The sequence below is a fragment of the Aquarana catesbeiana genome, linkage group LG02, assembly GCF_042186555.1.
Source record: "Aquarana catesbeiana isolate 2022-GZ linkage group LG02, ASM4218655v1, whole genome shotgun sequence".
NCBI lineage: Eukaryota > Metazoa > Chordata > Amphibia > Anura > Ranidae > Aquarana > Aquarana catesbeiana.
Window position 1 is genome coordinate 652,303,698 of NC_133325.1, and position 23,753 is coordinate 652,327,450.

The following is a 23,753-nucleotide window of genomic DNA, read 5'->3' on the forward strand; positions in this document are numbered from 1 at the left end:
CATGATGACATCACGGAGCTGGTGGATGTTAGAGACCTTGCGCTCCTCCACCTTCCATTTGAGGATGCCCCACAGATGCTCAATATGGTTTAGGTCTGGAGACATGCTTGTCCAGTCCATCGCCTTTACCCTCAGCTTCTTTAGCAAGGCAGTGGCAGTCTTGGAAGGGTGTTTGGGGTCATTATCATGTTGGAATACTGCCCTGCCGCCCAGTCTCCGAAGGGAGGGGATCATGCTCTGCTTCAGTATGTCACAGTACATGTTGGCATTCATGGTTCCCTCAATGACCTGTAGCTCCCTAGTGCCAGCAGCACTCATGCAGCCCCAAACCATGACACTCCCACCACCATGCTTGACTGCAGGCGAGACACACTTGTCTTTGTACTCCTCACCTGGTTGCCACCACACACGCTTGACACCATCTGAACCACATAAGTCATCAGACCACAGGACATGGTTCCAGTAATACATGTCCTTAATCTGCTTGTCTTCAGCAAACTGTTTGTGGGCTTTCTTGGGCATCATCTTTAGAAGAGGCTTCCTTCTGTGATGAAAGCCATGCAGACCAATTTGGTGCAGTGTGCGCTGTATGGTCTGAGCACTGACAGGCTGACTCCCCCCATCCCTTCAACTATTGCAGCAATGCTGGCAGCACTCATACGTCTATTTCCCAAAGACAACCTCTGGTTATGACACTGAGCACGTGTACTCAACATCTTTGGTCGACCATGGCGAGGCCTGTTCTGAGTGGAACCTGTCCTGTTAAACTGCTGTATGATCTTGGCCACCGTGCCACAGCTCAGTTTCAGGGTCTTGGCAATCTTCTTATAGCCTAGACCTTCTTCATGTAGAGCAACAATTCTTTTTTCAGATCCTCAGAGAGTTGTTTGCCATTAGGTGCCATGTTGAACTTCCAGAGACCAGTATGAGAGTGATAACACCAAATTTAACACACCTGCTCCCCATTCACACCTGAGAAGGGAAAGCGAATGGCTAACCTAAGCTTAAAAGTGCCACATCCAATATTCAAGACAAAAACAAGAAGGGTTCCCCTAAGTGGACTTTTAAGGCACCTAGTAGTATTGTGTAAGAATATACAAGCATATACAAAGTAATATAATAATAAACTAATTTTATTAATAATTAAACAAGATTAAAAATAGAACGAAATATTGATTTGTCTAAACAATCGGTTTCTATCACCATGCAAATAGGTATTTGAGAAGACCTCCTTACACCCAAGCTGGTCTTCTCATATACCTGCATGGTGATAGAAACCGATTGTTTAGACAAATCAATATTTCGTTCTATTTTTAATCTTGTTTAAATTTTAATAAATTTGTTTATTATTATGTTACTTTGTATATGCTTGTATATTCCTACACAATACTACTAGGTGCCTTAAAAGTCCACTTAGGGGAACCCTTCTTGTTTTTGCCCATTCACACCTGAGACCTTGCAACGAGTCACATGACACTGGGGAGGGAAAATGGCTAATTGGGTCCAATTTGGACATTGTGTGTGGAGTTATTTTTGAGGGGACAGCAAATTTACACTGTTATACAAGCAGGTACACTCACTACTTTACATTGTAGCAAAGTGTAATTTCTTCAGTATTGTCACACCAAAAGATATAATAAAATATTTACAAAAATGTGAGGGGTGTACTCACTTTTGTGAGATACTGTATGTGTAGTGGGTGGTCCGGAAGTAGTTAAAGAGCTGCACTATGCCGTTTCCAAATACTGATATTGCATTTTTAACATAGTTTCATGTGTTTTTGGTGCGTTTTCTGGATTGCTTATTCCCAGCATGCACTTGTGAAACTTGGACATGTGACTCAATGCACAGTGGGCGCACTTTTAATGCATTTCCTATTGGAATCAAAAGGAGGTGTATTTTGATGCACTTTTCAAGCAGGGAACAAAGATGCCATATACAGGACTTTACAAAATGCAGCACATTGGTGTGAAGAGTTCTATAGGATTTAAAAGGAAATATTTTTATTGCGGTTTTCAGCAGCGCTAAAGCTCATCAGTGTGAAAGGGCCCTCAGCCTAGGTTCACACGTATGCGTGTGAAACACTGCATATGATCCTAGATTGTAAACTCTAATGAGCAGGGCCCTATGATTCCTCCTGTATTGAAACTTAGGCTGGCCATACACTATACAATTTTCTTATTCAATTTCATTTAGATTTACCTTCATCTATGTTGTGCAAGGGCCTGCCTGATTGCATACACATTGTAAGTGTTTGGAGTTGACCTCATATTATATGGTTTTAGTAAATCTAAAGGAAAATTGAATAAGAAAATTGTATAATGTATGGCCAGCCTTACTGTCTGTCTCATGCTGTAAAGAGCTGCGCAAACTGTTGGCGTTATGTAACTCCTGTAGAATAATAATGTGATTCGCACAGAAATTTTAGTGCAGATGCGATTGGAGCCATACAAAAATGTATGGCTCCAATCGCACCGTATTCCTGTGCACATCACATGCGATGTCTGTGCAGTGCAAAAGCAGCCATGCATTTTGTATGGCTCAAATCACATCGGCACTAAAATGGTGCAGTACCTTCCCCCCGCACTTGAATCTCGTTGCATGGGCGTTCACACCCATTCTGACGGCATTTTGTGATCTGTTTGGGAGTGTCGTTAATCTAACATTCCTGTTGCACACATTCCTGGATCACTAGTCTCAACTGTAGTGGGTGCTGTAGCAACTACCAGCAGGACACTGGATAGCACAGATCAATGCACATGCTCACCAGCACACCAAGGATCCTCAAATGCAGTCCAAAGCTTTTATTGCAGAGAGTTCACATCACAAAAGAACAAGTGCAACATTTCGGGGCTGCGCAGGACCCTTTTGTCAGGCATGTGATCCGATTGCATGCATGTCTGCCAATCGCACTGTGTTTTGCAATGTTTAGTGGTGTCATTAATCTAACATTGACACTAGGGATGCACCGATAGCGATACCGCTATCAGTGCCGATACTTGGCATTTTCGGGGGTATCAGTATTCGTGAAAATGCACCGATACCAGAAACCGATACCGGACGTGACATCAACTTGGGCAGGGCTCGGGAACCGGATAAGGTTGCGGCCTCTCCACACGGCAGTGAGTGCTGTTTCCCTCATGACGTGTTTTGCTGCTGCTGCGCCTGCTACATGGCTGCCCCACATGGCGAACATCCTCCTTACACATGTCCCCCTCATGGCGGCCGGTGAGTGCTCTTCTCTATTTCTAACTGTTGCTTGCTTTCTTCTTATGTGTCCCGTGATTGCTGTACAGTACTTCTAGCTTACATCATCATTTGCCTAACATGGCGGACGGCCTGTGTTATACTTAAGTTAGTTTTGTGTTCCACATTGTCTCTCTCTCTCTTGCCTAACATGGCGGCCGGCCTGTGTTATACTTAAGTTAGTTTGTCCCACAATGTCTCTCTCTTGCCTAACATGGCGGCCGGCCTGTATTACACTTAGTTTGTCCCACATTGTCTCTCTCTCTTGCCTAACATAATGTCAACTGTCCAGCATGGCGGCCGGCCTGTGTTTGTGTGTGTTACATAACTTAGTGTCCCACATTGTCTCTGTTGCCTAACATGTCCATCATGGCGGCAAATGACTGCTGCTGTTACATAAATCATCATTGTCTCTTGCCTAACATTTTCCTGCATGTGTCTTTCTGAGACCATCCTCTGCTTTTTGTATTGTAGCCGACCGTTGTACCTGAGGATACCGACCGTTGTACATGACAGATGGATGTCATCATCCCCGCTGGTTTACTTGGCCATACCAAGATGCTGGATGCAGCAGGAACAAACAACAAGCAAAATAAAAAATAGTAGGTGTCATCATGTATGAAAAAAATCAGAAAACAAAACATTTGGGCTCAAAATTTTTTCCCCATTTTTCTCATTTTTTCCCCCTTAAGGTGGAGAGACTTACTTATTTCTGGCTTTAAGTGCAATGCAAATGGATGCCACTGCCAGCAAAAATGTCAGCTGTCTGATGATGACACCAACTATGAAACCAACAAACGCATTGCAGACTGCAAACTCTGTTTTGCCAAAATATCCAGAGGAGGTTCAAAAGTTAGTACTTATAAGTCAAGTCATGCTGCACGCAAAGAAATTTCAAGGCTCTCACACAGGCCAAGCTATAAGAAGCATACTAGTGCTTTCACACTGGGGAGGTGCGCTTGCAGGATGGGAAAAAAAGTCCTGCAAGCAGCATCTTTGGAGCATATGGGAGCGGTGTATACACCGCCCCTGCCATTGAAATCAATGGGCAGCGCTTCGACAGCAACGCTTTAAACCTTTTATTAGGCCGCTAGCGGGGGTTAAAAGCGCCCTGCTAGAGGCCAAAAAGCACTGCTAAAACTAGCGACGCTTTACCACTAACGCCCCCCCACCCCAGTGTGAAAGTAGCCTTAGGGTGACAGACTTTGTAATGGCACCTCAGGGTGAGGGGCTTTCTAATGGCACCTCAGGGTGAGGGGCTTTCTAATGGCACCTCAGGGTGAGGGGCTTTGTAGTGACACCTCAGGGTGAAGGGCTTTGTAATGGCACCTCAGGGTGAGGGGCTTTGTAATGGCACCTCAGGGTGAGGGGCTTTGTAATGGCACCTCAGGGTGAGGGGCTTTGTAATGGCACCTCAGGGTGAGGGGCTTTGTAATGGCACCTCAGGGTGAGGGACTTTCTTTTCAATTAGTTTTTATTGAAAATTCAACAGTAAAATAATACATAGTACATCTGAGAGTTATACAATACTGCAGAGGTTGCACCTCTTCATCAGCAGGGAATCCAATACCAAATCGAGTTAGTAAGAAAAATAAGGAGTTGTTCCTTTAATTGAGTCAAATGATCGCGTTTACCTTGTGACCACCCTAAGTAATGGCATTGCACCTGTGATCCAGGCACCCCTAATGGGTTCTAACTGTGCCACAGACCACTGGCCCGCACAGACAAATAGTCTCATGCACACTTCCATATTACTGTTGCTTACTATTTCAATTATTTGTTATAATTCCCCTAATCGATCTATTATGTATTTGGGTATATCTCCCATAGCTCATACAAAAATGAAGAAAAAAGAACACCGTTTAAAAGAAAGAACGTTAATAAGTTACATGTACCATCTAAAAAATGCGTGTATCTAATAATGCAAGTAACTTACCTATCCCTAATTGGTAGGATATTGCGCTACCCATGATTCCTAGGATAAATAAAATTTTGGAATATTATGGCGAAAAAATTTTCATATGTGTATTGTGTTTTAACTCTATTTATAACTTCTGACAACAGAGAAGTCTCTTTAGATTTCCATTTAGAAGTTATGGTTAGTTTTGCTGCAATTAGTATGTGAGTAATTAGAGATCTATATTTGTTTGGGATTAAGTGCATTCCTATGTTAAGAAGTGCCAACTGTGGCGAGGGTATAATAGATTCTCCCGTAACTTTATTGATTAGGGAAAACACCTCCTTCCAAAAAGTTCTGACTTCCTTGCAGCTCCATAGATTATGTAGGATGCATCCCCTTCCTCCGCAGTCCCTCCAGCAATTGGGAGAGGAGTCTGGGTAAACCTGTGCCAGTCTTACTGGAGTTAAGTAGGTTCTATATAGTATTTTCAGTAGCAATTCCCAGTGGTTTACACAGTGGGAGTATAGAAGGTGGGATTGGATGGCCATTTGCCAATCCTTCTGTGTATAGAGATTACCCAGCTCCCTTTCCCAGTTTTGCATGTTTGAGGATTTATGAAAAGCACCACTATATTGTAGCTTGTCATAAAACCACGACAGTCCTTTTGTGCTGTCTCGGTCAGAGTTCAAGCGTGTCCATGTTTCCCTGTGGATAGTACAATGTATATTGGGGTTGTTTTTATGAAAGTAGGCGAGTTGGATAAAGGGGAATGAAGTGGGTTTGGGGTATTTGGTAACCAGTTCTCTATAGGTCTGTATCTCTTCTCTTATCCATGGCTGAACATTAAAATTTGGTATAACGTGTTCGTATATCTGCAGTGGAAAATTTGTGCATTTATCTTTAGTATCTTGAGGTACCACAGCATGCAGGTTGTTCCACGCTAGTAGTGTGGCGTCTATGGATGGAAAAAAGACTTATGAATTGACTTCAGATGGGTCAGACTTGACAATAGTAGGGCCGGCAGGCTTCTGTTACCGACTATACACTTCTCAATCTGGACCCATAATTTATCAGAGTTGGTATCAAACCAATCTTTAGTTTAATCCAGTTGAGCAGCCAAGTAGTAGTTTTTAATATTGGGGAGGTTTACTCCACCATTTAATTTATGCTTCATTAGTAAAGGAAATGAAATCTTGTTCATCTTCTTTCCCCAAATGAAGCGCCTGAAAAGTTTTTCTACCTCTCTAAAGAAATGATCTGGTATAATTATTGGAATGGTTCTAAAATAATATATGATTTTAGGTAGCAGTGTCATTTTGAGAGCTGCAATCCTCCCAACCCAGGACATTTCAAATTTCGATATATGTTGCAGGTCCTGTTTAATTGTCTCTAACAGTTTAGGGAAATTTGCTTCATATGTGGAAGCTGTTGGGTATGATAGAGTAACTCCTAAGTATGCTAAATTGTGAGGTACCCATTGAAATGGGAAGGTTCCTTTAAGATGCTCTTTAATTTTCTTTGTCAACCCTATCACCAGAATAGATGACTTATTGGAGTTCAATTTGTAGTAAGACACCCCCCAAATTAATTTAAAATCGATTGTACCTTCGTCAGTGAAGAGGCTGGACTAGATAACATCAAAACAACATCATCGGCAGACAACCCAATTTTATGGGAGTAGCCTATTTCAATACCTGCGATTGAGTCACAAGATCTAATGGCCTCCGCCAGGAGTTCCATTATTAAGGTAAAAATCAGTGGCAAGAGAGGACAGCCCTGACGTGTGCTATTAGTTATGCAAAACATGTCAGAAAGGACATTAGACGTAAATACTCTTGCTGTGGGCTTTGTGTAAAGGGCCATAATTGCTGTGAGTATCGTGCCGCTCAGACCAAATTTCTGCAAAGTCGCATTCAGGAAACCCCAATGTACCCTGTCAAACGCTTTTTCAGCGTCAAGCGTCAGTACCACAGTGGGGGCCGGTGAGGGGCTTTCTAATGGCACCTCATGGTGAGGGGCTTTGTAATGGTACCTCAGGGCGAGGGGCTTTGTAATGACACCTCAGGGCGAGGGGCTTTGTAATGACACCTCAGGGTGAGGGGCTTTGTAATGACACCTCAGGGTGAGGGGCTTTGTAATGACACCTTAGACCCCTTTCACACTGGGGCGCTTTTCAGGTGTTTTAGCACTAAAAATAGGGCCTGTAAAGTGACTCTCAAGCCTCCCCAGTGTGAAAGCCTGAGTGCTTTCACACTGGGGCGGTGTGCTTGCAGGATGGGAAAAAAAGTCCTGCAAGCAGCATCTTTGGGGCATGTGGGAGCGGTGTATACACCACAACTGCCATTGAAATCAATGGGCAGCAATTCGACAGAGACGCTTTAAACCCTTTATTAGGCCACTAGCAGGGGTTAAAAGCGCCCCGCTAGCGGCCAAAAAGCGCTGCTAAAACTAGCCACGCTTTACCACTAATGCCCCCCCACCCCAGTGTGAAATTAGCCTTAGGGTGACAGACTTTGTAATGGCACCTCAGGGTGAGGGGCTTTCTAATGGCACCTCAGGGCGAGGGGATTCGTAATGGCACCTCAGGGTGAGGGGCTTTCTAATGGCACCTCAGGGTGGGGGGCTTTGTAATAACACCTCAGGGTGAGGGGCTTTGTAGTGACACCTCAGGGTGAGGGGCTTTGTAGTGACACCTCAGGGTGAGGGGCTTTGTAGTGACCTCAGGGTGAGGAGCTTTCTAATGGCACCTCAGGGTTTAGGGGCTTTGTAATGACACCGCAGGGTGAGGGGCTTTGTAATGACACTTTAGACCCCTTTCACACTGGGGCGCTTTTCAGGTGTTTTAGCACTAAAAATAGCGCCTGTAAAGTGACTCTCAAGCCTCCCCAGTGTGAAAGCCTGAGTGCTTTCACACTGGGGCGGTGTGCTTGCAGGACCTTAAAGCCCATTAGGGCTTTCTAATGGCACCTCGGGGTGGGGGGCTTTGTAGTGACACCTCGGGGTGGGGGGCTTTGTAGTGACACCTCGGGGTGGGGGGCTTTGTAGTGACACCTCGGGGTGGGGGGCTTTGTAGTGACACCTCGGGGTGGGGGGCTTTGTAGTGACACCTCGGGGTGAGGGGCTTTGTAGTGACACCTCGGGGTGAGGGGCTTTCTAATGGCACCTCGGGGTGAGGGGCTTTCTAATGACACCTTAGGGTGAGGGGCTTTCTAATGGCACCTCAGGGTTTAGGGGCTTTGTAATGGCACCTCAGGGTGAGGGGCTTTGTAATGGCACCTCAGGGTGAGGGGCTTTGTAATGGCACCTCAGGGTGAGGGGCTTTGTAATGGCACCTCAGGGTGAGGGGCTCTGTAATGACACTTTAGACCCCTTTCACACTGGGACGCTTTTCAGGTGTTTTAGCACTAAAAATAGCGTCTGTAAAGTAACTCTCAAGCCTCCCCAGTGTGAAAGCCTGAGTGCTTTCACACTGGGGCGGTGTGCTTGCAGGACGGGAAAAAAGGTCCTGCAAGCAGAATCTTTGGGGCATGTGGGAGCGGTGTATACACCACAACTGCCATTGAAATCAATGGGCAGCAATTCGACAGTGACGCTTTAAACCCTTTATTAGGCTGCTAGCGGGGGTTAAAAGCGCCCCGCTAGCGGCCAAAAAGTGCTGTTAAAACTAGCAACGCTTTACCACTGACGCCCCCCTACCCCAGTGTGAAAGTAGCCTCAGGGTGAGGGGCTTTCTAATGGCACCTCAGGGTGAGGGGCTTTGTAATGACACCTCAGGGTGAGGGGCTTTGTAATGACACCTCAGGGTGAGGGGCTTTGTAATGACACCTCAGGGTGAGGGGCTTTGTAATGACACCTCAGGGTGAGGGGCTTTCTAATGACACCTCAGGGTGAGGGGCTTTCTAATGACACCTCAGGGTGAGGGGCTTTCTAATGACACCTCAAGGTGAGGGGCTCTGTAGTGACACCTCAGGGTGAGGGGCTCTGTAGTGACACCCCAGGGTGAGGGGCTTTCTAATGACACCTCAAGGTGAGGGGCTCTGTAGTGACACCCCAGGGTGAGGGGCTCTGTAGTGACACCCCAGGGTGAGGGGTTCTGTAGTGACACCCCAGGGTGAGGGGTTCTGTAGTGACACCCCAGGGTGAGGGGCTCTGCAGTGACACCCCAGGGTGACAGGCTTTCTAATGGCACCTCAGGGTGAGGGGCTTTCTAATGACACCTCAGGGTGAGGGGCTTTCTAATGACACCTCAGGGTGAGGGGCTTTCTAATGACACCTCAGGGTGAGGGGCTCTGTAATGACACCCCAGGGTGAGGGGTTTTGTAATGACACCCCAGGGTGAGGGGCTCTGTAGTGGCACCTCAGGGTGAGCAGCTTTCTAATGGCATGCCAAGGTGAGGAGCTCTGTAGTGGCACCTCAGGGTGAGGGGCTTTCCAATAACACCTCAGGGTGAGGGGCTCTGTAATGACACCTCAGGGTGAGGGGCTCTGTAATGACACCTCAGGGTGAGGGGCTCTGTAATGACACCTCAGGGTGAGGAGCTTTCTAATGACACCTCAGGGTGAGGAGCTTTCTAATGACACCTCAGGGTGAGGGGCTTTCTAATGACACCTCAGGGTGAGGGGCTTTCTAATGACACCTCAGGGTGAGGGGCTCTGTAGTGACACCCCAGGGTGAGGGGCTCTGCAGTGACACCCCAGGGTGAGGGGTTCTGCAGTGACACCTCAGGGTGAGGGGCTCTGCAGTGACACCCCAGGGTGAGGGATTCTGTAGTGACACCTCAAGGTGAGGGGCTCTGCAGTGACACCTCAGGGTGAGGGGCTCTGCAGTGACACCTCAGGGTGAGGGGCTCTGCAGTGACACCTCAGGGTGAGGGGCTTTCTAATGGCACCTCAGGGTGAGGGGCTTTCTAATGGCACCTCAGGGTGAGGGGCTTTCTAATGACACCTCAGGGTGAGGGGCTTTCTAATGACACCTCAGGGTGAGGGGCTCTGCAGTGACACCTCAGGGTGAGGGGCTCTGCAGTGACACCTCAGGGTGAGGGGCTTTCTAATGGCACCTCAGGGTGAGGGGCTTTCTAATGGCACCTCAGGGTGAGGGGCTTTCTAATGGCACCTCAGGGTGAGGGGTTTTGTAATGACACCTCAGGGTGAGGGGCTCTGCAGTGACACCTCAGGGTGAGGGGCTCTGCAGTGACACCTCAGGGTGAGGGGCTCTGCAGTGACACCTCAGGGTGAGGGGCTTTCTAATGGCACCTCAGGGTGAGGGGCTTTCTAATGGCACCTCAGGGTGAGGGGTTTTGTAATGACACCCCAGGGTGAGGGGCTCTGTAGTGGCACCTCAGGGTGAGCAGCTTTCTAATGGCACGCCAAGGTGAGGAGCTCTGTAGTGGCACCTCAGGGTGAGGGGCTCTGTAATGACACCTCAGGGTGAGGGTCCCGGTCCCCGGTGTAGTGTAGGTGTCGCTCTTGGCGCCCCCCCAGGGTGCCTGAGGTGTCGCTCTGGGCCCTGGCTCGGCCTTGCCTTCCCTTGCATCCTCAGCCAGTCAGCTTCGCACTCGGCCTCCCCCTTCCGCATTTTCCTGAGGCTCTGCGGCAGTGACGTTGACTGCTGACGGCGGCCCCGGCCAGGAGAGCTGCCCGCTCTTTTTTTTCTCTCCCTCCTTCCCCCCTCTCAGCCATCGAGCTCGGCCCCTCCCTTTCTGCCTCTCGCACTCGCTCTCTACCTTCCCCCCTCCCTTCGAATCAGCCATCGCGAACAGGCCTAACGGACGGCGGAGCCCCGGTCTGCCCCCCCCGGAACTGGCGGGAAAGCCACACAGCGTTCTCAGGTAAGGCCGCGGCGGGAGGCAAAACGGGGGCCTGGGCGGGAAGGGAGCGCCACCGGCGGGGAAGGGGGTAGAAGGCCCGGGGACTGAGCGGCTCTCGCCTGCAGCCTTCGTCTGCCCTTCACCAAGGAGAAGGGAGAAAACGGCGGTTGAGGCTGGACGTGTGCACCGTCCGCTCGTCCTCCTCCTCCGGTCACCGGGCGGAAAGGGAGGCCGCGGCCTGGTGTGGCCCGCTTCTAGGCCTCCATCCGACCGCTCGCCCTTCCAGGCCTCAGAGGAGGCCGCAGCTAGGCCCTGAGTGGGGCGAGAGAAGGAGGCGGATGTGTGCGGCTCTCCCCTCTCCTCACACGGCGCCGTTCTGTCATACTCAGTCCGAGGCGCGGGCCTCACACATTATTAGCGGTCAGCCTTTATTATCGGAGGGGACACCGCTGCTCGCCACATTTTATTTTACTTTTCTTGTGGCTGTAATATTGAAAGCAAGATGGCGGCCGCCCACAGGCTGCATGGAGGGGGAGGGGCAGGCCGCCATGTTGAAGCTTCCTTCTTTGAGAGGGGGAAAAAAAAAAAATCAGGGCGTAGGAGGGAGAGAAGAAAGTGCTGTGCAGATCGGGGAGCAGGAACCTCTTCACTGAGGTGTACATGCCTGATCTCCTCTTCATTTATTATGTACACACCTAGGGGGAGACGACGATATAAAGTATAGGAGAATACATTGTATAATGTTAACATCAAAATGCTTTTGAGCAATTAAATGATAGCAAGGACGATGTGTATTTACTATGAGAACCAGCTGTAGTGTGCAGAGTCCTGGATGGGTTCTGATCTCCAGAATAGAGTTGCCACCTCATCCCTTTAAATGCGAACGCATATGAATTAACCAAGTTCTGAGGCTAATTAAATGCAGATAAGGCCCCAAGTGAGTTTAATTACCACCTTAATCATCCACAGAACCTGTGTAATTTATGTGTTCGGTTTTAAAGGGATGATGAGGTGGCAACTGTACTCCAGAAATTGGTACCGGCCACTGTAATGACATCTGGCAGCTCTGCTGAAATGGATAGCAGCAGATCCTGGTGGCCGTGGAACGCAGCACATCGCACCTCGGTGGCCATAGAACGCAGCATATCTGAGCTCTGTCTTGTATAATTGCAGAGATCTGCTCTGGGTTGGTGTCTGGCACACAGTCGGACTATTGGGACTCTTTGATAGGGGCAGACTCGCCTGCTCATCGGGGGGGAGCTCTCCGCTAATTCCTGTTGAGCAGGTGGATGGCCGGTCCGTGTCCGCTCTGCTTTTGCAGATATGGGATGTAAACGGACCACTTATCTGTTTACATTTGACTGTCATCCAATCCACCAGACGGATGGGGAATGGATCCCTCATCCATCATTTTTTTAGTGGATCAGATGTCAATGAATGTAAACGGACACATTTCCGTTTACATCCACCTCTCCATGGAGGGCAGTCGATTGTCCAATCGGGTCCGACTGAAAACTGACAGGCGAACCCTGTCACTGTTTGAAAGGGGCCTTTGGCTGCATTCACACTTTGGCGCCTTTTGATTGTTTTGCAGGCATTTTTTTCGCAGTTGTATGGGTGTTTTTGCAGACAGGTGACATTTGAGCCACTCTGTAAGGTGGCACATGTGCAGACTCGGTTCTGAGCCATGCGCTGTTTCCATTTACAAAATGGCTCTCTGCTGTCACTGAGTTCTCTGCCATTTAGAAAAATGTATATATTAAATGATTACAGAGCTACATTAACCACCTCAATACTGGGCACTCTCACCCCCTTCCTTCCCAGACTAATTTTCAGCTTTCCGTGCTCTCGCACTTTGACAATTACTCAGTCATGCTACACTGTACCCTAAAACAAATATCCAGGCGCATAGACAAAAAGTAAATTTAAAAAATGAATGGAGCTGTGGCCGCTGCTGTCCTGAACTTAGACCAATGAGATGGAAGCAAGACGGGGAAAGAACAGCGCTGAACAACATACATAAAAAAGATCCTCAGGTACATAACAGTAACATTTATTCCATTGGAACACTTTTTCTTCACTTCCAATGGAATAAAGTGGTAGGCCTCTTTTTCAGACGAACGATCCGTTCAGGTCCGCCTGTCAGTTTTTTAGGCGGACCTGAACGGACCCTCCATAGATCTCTATGGAGCGCCGGATGTCAGCGGTTACATGTCCGCTAACATCCGACCCGCTCCAATCTGAAAAAGTGTAGCGGAGGAAAAACCTACTTTTCCATCCGTGATCGGATCGGGTGACGACGGACTCTACGGTCCGCCGTCATACGATCCCCCATAGGGGAGAGCGGCGCTCTGACAGGTCCGTCGCTGTGCAGAGACAGACCTGTCATCTTCCTGCTCAGCGGGGATCGGCGAAACGATCCCCGCTGAGCAAGCGGATGTTCACGGGGCGGATCATCACGGATCCATCCCGTGTGAAAGAGCCCTTACTGTTCTGTACCTGAGGATCATGTCTGCTGTTCTTTCCCCTGTTTGTTTGCTACACTGTACCCAAATTAAATTGTTATCATTTTGCTCACACAAATAGAGCTTTCTTTTGGTGGTATTTATTCACTACTGGGTTTTTTATTTTTTTCGATACAAGCAAAAAAAAAAAAGAGTGATAATTTTGAAGAAAAAAAACTACAATATTTTCTACTTTGTTTTAACTACCGTAGTTATCGGCGTATAACACGCATCCCAAGTTTAGGAGGGAATTTTAAGGGAAAAAACGTTTTAAGGCCCCTTTCACACTGAGGCGTTGCAAAACCGCGGTAAAAACGATGAGCGTTATAAGCGTGGTTTTACAGCGTTTTTGCCGCGTTCGCGTTAAAAATAGCGCTAATGCCCATGCGTTTTTATAACGTTTTTGTAAGTGTTAGCGTCAGCAAACAACCCATCCCCCTTACATCACATCCCTGTGCACTTCCTGTTTTTTCGTCAGAGAAGAAATAGAACAGGGAGAAGATGGAGTTCCATGAGCTGCTGTTGTTGATCTCGACTGCCAGAGGGTCTTTCTGCTATGACTTCTGCAGCTGTAGGCTGCATCTCTACAGATTCCTCCTCCATGATACTCTGTATTGCTCTGTCTGGTCTCCTCTCCCCTTTTCAACAGGATTTCCTGGTATCCCAGCATCCTCCACTTTACTGCGGTCATGTGACCTTCCCCACAGCTTCTGGGCGGTTTTAAAGCGGTATTACCACGGTTTTACAGCGTTTCCCATTCACTTCAATTGGGATAGACGTTTTTACAGCGCTATTTTATGTGCCCCAAAGATGCTCCAAAAAAGGTGTTTGCAGTATTTTTTCCAATGCACAGCCAGTGCAACGCCTCGGTATTAAAGGTTACACTGAGATACGTGGGGGGCGTTCATGCGGTATTTAGGCGGTATGAAACAGCCTCAGTGTGAAAGGGGCCTAAGGAAAAAACTTACATTTAAATGCCCATCAATGCAGCCTTATCAGTGTCCATTTGCAGCCTTATCAGTGTCCATTTGCAGCCTTATCAGTGTCCATTTGCAGCCTTATCAGTGTCCATTTGCGGCCTTATCAATGTCCATTTGCGGCCTTATCAGTGTCCATTTGCGGCCTTATCAGGGTCCATTTGCGGCCTTATCAGTGTCCATTTGCAGCCTTGTATTGTCATCTGCAGCCTTGTATTGTCATCTGCAGCCTTGTATTGTCATCTACAGCCTTGTAGTGTCATCTGCAGCCTTGTAGTGTCACTGCAGTTTTTAAATATGGCACCGCCGAGAGACACAGAGCTGGTCCTGTGGCTCTCGGCTGCTTTCGGCTTCTCTCGTCCTGTGAGCCGACATTCATACATAGCCGAGTGTACTCGGCTAGCTTCGTTCACAGTCACGCCCAGTCCCTGTGTTATGTCCATCTTAGGGCGGGACTGGGCGTGACTGAGTGGAGCTAGCCGAACCTAGTCGAGTACACTCGGCTAGGTATGAATGTTGGCGGCGCTCAATCCTCCGCTCACAGATGGCGGGGATCAGCATATAACACGCACCCGCAATTTTCCCCTGATTTTAAGGGGAAAAAAGTGCGTGTTATATGCCGATGAATACAGTACTTAAGGACCAGCCACTGGCATTATACTGCAACAGGTTGGCTCTCCTTGGTGAATTGCCGTAGGTGTACATCGGCCACTTTAAGAGCGATAGGGGGCATGCACGCACCAAAGGAGCCGATGTGTATGGCCGCCGGCCACCCACGATAGCTGCACAGAGAGCCAAAACGGGGATCTGTCAATCTAAACAGACAGATCCCTGTTCCGACAGGGGACTAGAGAGAGAGATATCTGCTGTTCCTAGTGATTAGGAATAGCGATCTCTCTCCTCCAGTAAGTCCCATCCCCCCACAGTTAGAAACGCCTCCCAGGAAGCATATTTAACCCCTTGATCGCCCCTAGTGTTAACCTCTTCCCTGCCAGTGACATTTACACAGTAATCGGTGCATTTTTATAGCACTGATCGCTGTATAAATGTCAATGGTTCCAAATAAATGTGTCAAAGGTGTCCCATCTGTCCGCCGCAATGACGCTGATCTGCTAGAAAAAACAGATCTCCGCCATTACTAGTAGAAAAAATAAATAAATATGTAGAAGAATACATATTGGCCTAAACTGATGAAGAAATTTGTTTTTTTTTTTGTTTGGATATTATAGCAAAAAGTAAAAAATTTGTCGCTCTTTTTTTGTGTAACCACTTGCTGCCCGCCCGCCGTCATATGATGGCGGGACGGTGCAGCTGTTATCCTGGGCCGCCGTCATATGACGGCGCAACCTTCCAGGCAGCCCAGGGGGGCGCGCACGCCCGCCGCATCGCTTGGGTCCCGGTGCGCGTGCCCGGCAGCCGCGATGTCCGCCGGGCACCCGCGATTGCCCGGTAACCGAGCAGGACCGTGGATCTGTGTGTGTAAACACACAGATCCACGTCCTGTCAGATGGGAGGAGACCGATGGTATGTTCCTTGTACAGAGAAACACCGATCGGTCTCCTCCCCTTGTGAATCCCCTCCCCCCACAGTTAGAATCACTCCCTAGCAACACATTAACCCCTACAGCGCCCCCTCCTGGTTAACCCCTTCATTGCCAGTCACATTTATACAGTAATCAATGCATTTTTATAGCACGGATCGCTGTATAAATGTGAATGGTCCCAAAAATGTGTCAAAATTGTCCAATGTGTCCGCCGCAATATCGCAGTCACATTAAAAATCGCAGATCGCCGCCATTACTAGTAAAAAAAAATAATAAAAATGCTATAAATCTATCCCCTTATTTTGTAGACGCTATAACTTTTGTGCAAACCAATAAATATATGCTTATTGCGATATTTTTTACCAAAAATATGTAGAAGAATACGTATCGGCCTAAACTGAGAAAAAAATTTGTTTAAAAAAAAAATTTTGGATACTTATTATAGCAAAAAGTAAAAAATATTGTGTTTTTTTTCAAACTTGTCACTCTTGTTTTGTTTATAGCACAAGAAATAAAAAACGCAGGGGTGATCAAATACCACCAAAAGAAAGCTCTATTAGTGGGGAAAAAATGATAAAAATTTCATTTGGGTACAGTGTAGTATGACCGCGCAATTGTTATTCAAAGTGCGACAGCGCTGAAAGCTGAAAATTGGCCTGGGCAGGAAGGGGGTGAAAATGCCCAGTATGGAAGTGGTTAAAGCGCAAAAAATAAAAACCGCAGAGGTGATCAAATACCACCAAAAGAAAGCTCTATTTGTGGGGAAAAAAGCTCATCAATTTTGTTTCGGTACAGCATTGCACGACTGCGCAATTGTCATTTAAAGCGACGCATTGCCATATTGCAAAAAATGGACTGGTCATTAAGGGGGCAAATCCTTCCGGTCCTTAAGTGGTTAAAAGAAATCCAATAAAATCAAATTTCGACATAAATTTAGGCCAGAATGTATTCTGCTACATGTCTTTGGTAAAATAAAAATCCTGATAAGTGTATGATAATTGGTTTGTGTGAAACAAGCTATGCTACAAATTATTAAAAATTGATCAATCCTGATGTGCTGATGGCCTATCTCATTTCTTGAGGCCTGAAAAAGTCAGGACAGTACAAATATCCCCAAAATGATTTTTGGAAAGGAGAGAGTCCAATAGAGAGGCATAGTGAATTTTTTTGAAGTTTGAAAAGTGTGTGTGTGTGTGTGTGTTATATATAATATAATTTTTTTTCATAAAATTGTCATATTTAAAAGTTTTTTCTCACACACTGCATATGCATACTTGCAATTACACCCCAAAACCCATTCTGCTACTCATGAGTATGGCGATACCACATGTGTGAGACTTTTAGGCTGGGTTCACACCTATGCGAATTGGATGCTGCTTTCCCCATATCCAATTCGCATGATGGGAGAATGACCGGCTATCTGGAGCCGTTTCGCATATCTCCAGGGTGGCTGCGGAGTGAATCGCACAGAAACGTGTGTCTTTGGCTACGTTTTAGGGCTGAATTCAGGCTAAGATTTGGCTCTCGTTCGTCTCTGAACGACAGAGAGCGGGGACACACAGCGTTCCTGTACGATCCATGGCCGCCTTAGGCGTGAACCCAGCCTGGCCACATACAGAGGCCCAACATCCAAGTATCACCCTCGGGCGTTCTAGGGGGATAAATTGGCCATCTTTTTTTTTTTTTTTTTTTTTTTTTTTCCCACTTCAGCGAAAATTTTTCTGAGAGACGTTATTTCAACTTTATATGTCAAACTTTATCTCTTCTCATTTTTCACATCATTGTGGATTGTTTCCGTCACATCTTTATTGTTTTTCCCTTCTAGGATATTATTTAATAATCTTAAAAATCGACGACAAAACGCCTCCTATAAATATGAACCCACTATTATCTTATTCTCTCTCAGTCCCTCTTGTTTCCCCCCACCCCCCCTCCCCCTCCCCTGTGTTTGGTCCGTTCCTTTATGTTGTTTATTTATCCACTTGGCTCTGCACCTATTCTTTCTTTTATCTTATCTAAATAAATGTCTGAGACTTTGTATTTTTTCCAACTTTCCCATCTACTATTATCCCTTTTCTCTCCTCCTTCCATTTTGTAGTGATAATCTATTTCCTTTAGCCAGTTTCTAATGTCTGGTTTTCCACTTTTTAGCCAATTCTTGGAAATTAAGGCCTTGGCCGCATTCAGGAGATTAGGTACTATTGATTTTCTATATTGTTTCTTAGGTTTATTATAGATATGGAAGAGGCAAGTCCAGATGTTTTGTTCTATTTCTTCTTCAGTTATTTCTTTTATGTTATTTAACACTTCCTTCCAGTACTCCATTATTATTGGGCATTCCCACCATATGTGTATGATCGTTGCTCTTTGGCCACATTTTCTCCAACACAAAGAGGTTTTGTTTTGATGAAATCTGTGTATTCTTACTGGGGTCATATACCATCTTGATACTAGTTTATAATTCATTTCAATAGTCTTCATGTCCCAGGCCTTATTATATCCCATTTCTATCATTTTTTCCACTTTTTGATTATCTATTTTTATATTCATTTCTTTTTCCCATTGATTTATGTATTCTGGTCTTTCTTGTGCTTCCAAATCTGTCAGTGTACTATAAATTTTTGATGTTCCGTTTTTCAATGGTATTTCATTGCTACATAGCTTTTCCAGTGCGGTTAATTTCGTTTCGTCTCTCAGTGGGTGTGGTATTGTGCTTACTAAGTGCCTTAGTTGATTATAATTCCATTCATTCATCTTCCATCCATTCCTTTCCTCTATTTCTACTTGTGTTCTTGTTTTGCCATTTCTAGTGATATCTTTCAATTGTGGGTTACGTATTCCTTGAATTCCAAATATTTCCTTCCCAGGGGTGAAGAAATTTGATCCTGTGAGTGTTAATAGTGGTGAATTATATTTCCATTCATTCTTTAAGTGAATGGTGTCCCAAATTTTAAATACATTTTTTGTTATTTCGTGTGTGTCAGTGTCCAATGTTCTATATTTCCGTGGAATCCAAATATTCTTATGTAATGTGACTCCGCTTATTATGTTTTCCATTTCCACCCATTTTTTTTCATTTTTCTCATTTGTCCACTCTAACATTCGTGTTAAAACTATGGCTTTATAGTACCTACTTATATCTGGAGCAGCCAGACCTCCGTGCTCCTTTTTCCTTGTAATCAGCGTGTATTTGATTCTTGTTTTTTTATTAAACCATATGTATTTTAACAAAATTGTTTTAATTATTTTAAAAAAGCTCTGCGGGATCTTTACTGGTAGCATCTGTAATCTGTAATTTATTTTGGGTAATATCATCATCTTGAACATATTTATTCTTCCAATCCATGAAAGTGGCTGTATTCTTAACTTTTTCATTTCTTCTTTGACCTCATTGATCAATGGGATAAAATTTGCCTGGTAAATTTTTTCGACTCTAGGAGTTATTTTAATTCCAAGGTAATTTAGTTCTTTTACCCACGTAAATGGGAATTCTTTTTGTAAAAACTGAACTTCCTTTTTCTCTAGTCCTATGTTTAATATTTCCGTTTTTATTGGATTAATTTTGAAGTTTGACAGTTCTCCGTATTTTTTTATTTCTTTCAATATGTTTGGGAGTGACACTCTTGGGTTGGATACGTACATCAAGATGTCGTCCGCGTAAGCTGCGATCTTATGCTCTTTTCCTCCTAGTCTCGCTCCTTCTACCTCTTTGTTATTGCGGAGTGTTGCTAATAATGGTTCTAAAGCCAATACGTATAATAGTGGAGACAGTGGACAGCCTTGCCGTGTTCCGTTCTGCATCTTAATTTTTGGAGAGAGTCTACCGTTTACTTTTACGACTGCTGTCGGGCCATTATACAAATTTGTTATCCACTTCATCATTTTTGTCCCGATACCCAAGTGCCGCAATGTATCCATCATGAAACCCCAGTCTACCCTGTCGAATGCTTTTTCTGCATCCAATGACAGGAATAGAACTGGGGTCTCATTCTGCACCTTCTTGTGCAACATCAGTAATGATTTTAGGCTGTTGTCCCGCCCCTCTCTCCCCGGGACAAAACCAGTCTGGTCCGGGTTGATCCACTGTGGGATTAGTTTTTTTATCCTAGTGGCCAGGATCTTAGAGTACAGCTTCGTATCAGCGTTCAGTAGGGCTATTGGCCTGTAGCTTGAGCAGTTAACTTTGTCTTTCCCTTCTTTTGGTAGTATTGTAATATGAGCTAGTAGCGATTCACTTCTTATTTCTTCATCTTCCCCTAAGGAATTCATATATTCTAATAGTTTTGGAGTCAGCTGTTCTTCAAATTTTTTATAGTATTTGACCGTGAACCCGTCTGGTCCTGGACTTTTTCCTACGGGAGTTTCCTTTAATGCCAGTTTTACCTCTTCTTGCGTAATATTTTTTTCCAATTCTTCTAGTTGGTCTATTTTTATTTTTGGTAAATTTGCTTTTTTTAGATATTCTTGTATCCTCTTTGTTCTTGTATTCGCTTCTTTTCAACTTTCCTGTCCTTTTATTGCATATAGGGAGCTGAAGTATTTTTGAAATGTTATCGCTATATCTGTAGTTTTATTTACCACTTCTCCTTTTTCATTTTTGATCTTCTCAATGTAATTCAAAGACTTCTTTTTTTTTACCAAATTTGCTAGGTATTTTCCTGGTTTGTTACCCCATTTGTATTTTTCTTGTACTACTCTGTTGTACTCCTTCCTTTCTTCTTGTTCCACCCAGTCTTTTAATTGCTCTCTCTTTTGAGATAATAGGCCAAAAATTTTGTTGTTTACTTGATTTTTGTGTTTTCGTTCCAATTCATAAATTTCTTTAATTATTTGTTGCATGTTTGTTTTCCTTTCCTGTTTTTTTCTTGCCCCTATGGCTATTAATTTGCCCCTAATAACAGATTTATGCGCCTCCCATATAGTTGCTTTCGATACCTCTGGTGTATCGTTTTCCTCAAAATATCTTTTAATTTCTTCTATGATACTTTTTTCGGTCTCGCTGTCTTCTAATAAAGTTTCATTGATTCTCCATGGACCCCTTTCAAAAACTTCTCCTTTTATTTTCATTCTCAGCGTTACTGGGCTGTGATCTGAGGCGGTTATTATACCTATTTTTGTTTCTTCTATTTCTTCCAAGTTTCTATGTTCGACCATGATGTAATCCAATCTGGAGTAACTTTTGTGTACTGTTGAGTAGAATGTGTAGTCCTTTGTGCTGGGGTGCTGGATTCTCCAAGGGTCTATTAGTTGCTGTTCATATAGTGTTCTTTTTAATTTCTTTAGTTGTTTTACCTCTTTGTCCCTTACTATTGAGGTGCTGTCCATTTTGTTATCCATGCTGAAGTTGAAGTGTCCGGCTAGTATTAATTTTCCTTGTTTGAATTCCATTAGTATTTTAATGATATCTATCAAATATTTTTTAGGGTTCTTATTAGGACAATAGACATTAGCCAATGTATATTTTACCCCTTGTATAGTTCCTGTAATAAAAAGATATCGACCCTCCGGATCTATTTTCCTTTGATCTATTAGAAAACGTACATTTTTCCCTAAACCGATGGCTACTCCTTTGGCCCTTCTTATTGGCGAGTCTCCTTGATACCATGTTGGTATGTTTCTTGAATAAATTTTGGTATTTGAGTTTTGGGTTATATGCGTCTCCTGTAGGAAAATTATTTCTGCTTTACTTTTTTCTAGTTCTCGGAGAATGATGTTTCTCTTCCCTGGGGAATTTAGTCCTCGGACATTATAGGAGATTATTTTTATGCTGTTTACGTTTTCCATTCTTGTGCCTTTTCTTCCCCGCCCGTCCTCCGGCCCTCCCCCCCACCCGGTCCTCTTAGAAGGCCGGGTGGAGGGGACACCCAGCGGACGCACGGGGTCTCCTCATCTCTTGTCTCAAAATAGGTGCGCCTATGTAACCACTCATGTGGATCAGACCTTTCCCTCCCCTCCCTCCTTCCCTCCCTTTTCCCTCCTCCCACCCTCCCCCTCCCTTTTTTCTGATATGGGTTTTTTACCCCCATATTCTCTAGAGCTGAGAGCATTTTACTTTGTTTGGTGGGGCACACCCTGCCCCCTCTGCCCTATTTATTGTGAGGCGGAGCTCTGTGAGACACCCTATTCCCCCCTCGCCTAAGCACTAATAGGGCGACCCCCTGTCCACTCCGTGAGTCCCTGTCTTCCTCTCCCTGCATTTTTGTTGTGTTTTACCAATCCTTTCACTTTCCTTTTTTCCCATCCCATCAACCCCAGCCCCCCCCCCTTCCACTCTAAGGCCCCTTGCACTAATGTGTGGTATTTTCTCAGTTATTAATTTCCTCGAGATTCCACATCTTGATGTCTGTTCTTTGAATTTAATTGCCATTGCAGGTCATCTCCTGCCGTTATTCGCTCCTGTCTACTTGCATATTTTTCCAGTTCTGGGGAGGGGATTTCTAGTTTGTTGCAAAAGTCCGGAATCTCCTCCACATATCTTAGCCTCGCACTTATTCTGTTTTTTTCTTGCTATTAGACATGCTGGAAAACCCCAGTTGTATTGAATTTCTTGCTCCCGGAGGATTCCTAATAGTGGTTTTAATGTCCGTCGTCTTTTCAACGTTTCTTGAGACAAATCTTGAAATATTTGTAATTTACCTTCCACAAACTCTATTTGTGTTTTCCTCTTTAGGTTTATCCAGATCTGTTTTTTTTCTTCCCATTTTTCGAAACGTACTATTACATCTCTAGGTGTTTCCCTTGAGAACCTTTGAGGTTTTTTTACTCGAAAGACACTTTCTATTCCTATTATGTTGGTTGCATCCTTTCCCAAGATTTGGTTGAAGAGATTGTTCATTTTTTCTATTAGGTTTTCTGCTTGTTCTGTTTCCGGTAACCCGCGTATTCTCAAGTTTTTCTTTTTATCTCTATTTTCTTGCTCTTCTATTTTATATGATTGTTCCTGTTGTTCCCGTTTTAGTTTCTTTATTTCCTCTTCCAGTTCCTTTATGTTTTTTTGATGTAGGTCTACTTTGATCTCTACTTCTTCCACTCTGTTTAACATATATCCCATGTCTTTATGGAGTGTTGATATCTCTGCTTTTAGGGAATTCTCTAGTGCCGCAAACATAAATTGGCCATCTAATGCCATGATGACTTATCACACTTTTGAAGGCCCTGGAGCACCAGGACAATGCAAACGCCCACAAAATTACCCCACTTTGCAATGCAAACACCCCAACTTATATTATGAGGCATAATGAGTCTTGACCAATGTCGTGTTTTTTTTTTTTTTTTACACAAAGTTGTCAATTTTATGATTTTTCTAACAGCATGTACATAGCACACATCTGCTGCTACTCCTGTGTATGGCAATACCACATGTGAGACTTACACAGCCTGTGGAAATTACACATCTATGAATTAACGTATTCAACAAATGTTGATCACGGGGACAGATGTGTGCAGATGTTTTACTGTGTGGGAACACTGTGTGCTCAGTGAGCGTAAAGTGCTTTAAACTTACTGATCCCTGCCAGCAACACAGACCGGCTCTCCTTCTCACTGATGGGCTCCTTGTGAGGAGAAGCAGAGTAGAGCTGCACAATTAATCGTTAAAAAATCGTGATCTCGATTCACCCCCAACCCCCACACATCTCTCCTGCAGAGGTTGCAGATTCTTTCATATAAACAAGTGGAGAGACTACTATCTGCTCACTCAGCTGTCAAAAGCTAAGTCTTTAAATTGAAACATTGTAACTATGCTTCCTTCTCAGAACAAAGGGATAGAACTTCTGT

General features: G+C 44.9%; 1 protein-coding gene across 2 annotated transcripts in view; it reads left to right on the plus strand.

Annotated features, from left to right (window-relative positions):
* Positions 1–10,799: 10,799 nt before the first annotated feature.
* Positions 10,800–23,753, plus strand: part of ZFX (zinc finger protein X-linked) — a 50,830-nt gene continuing 37,876 nt past the window's right edge. For both annotated transcript variants that reach the window (XM_073616522.1, XM_073616521.1), the window contains exon 1: positions 10,800–10,974. The gene's annotated coding sequence lies outside the window, so the exon portion shown is untranslated. The remainder of the gene's footprint in view (positions 10,975–23,753) is intronic.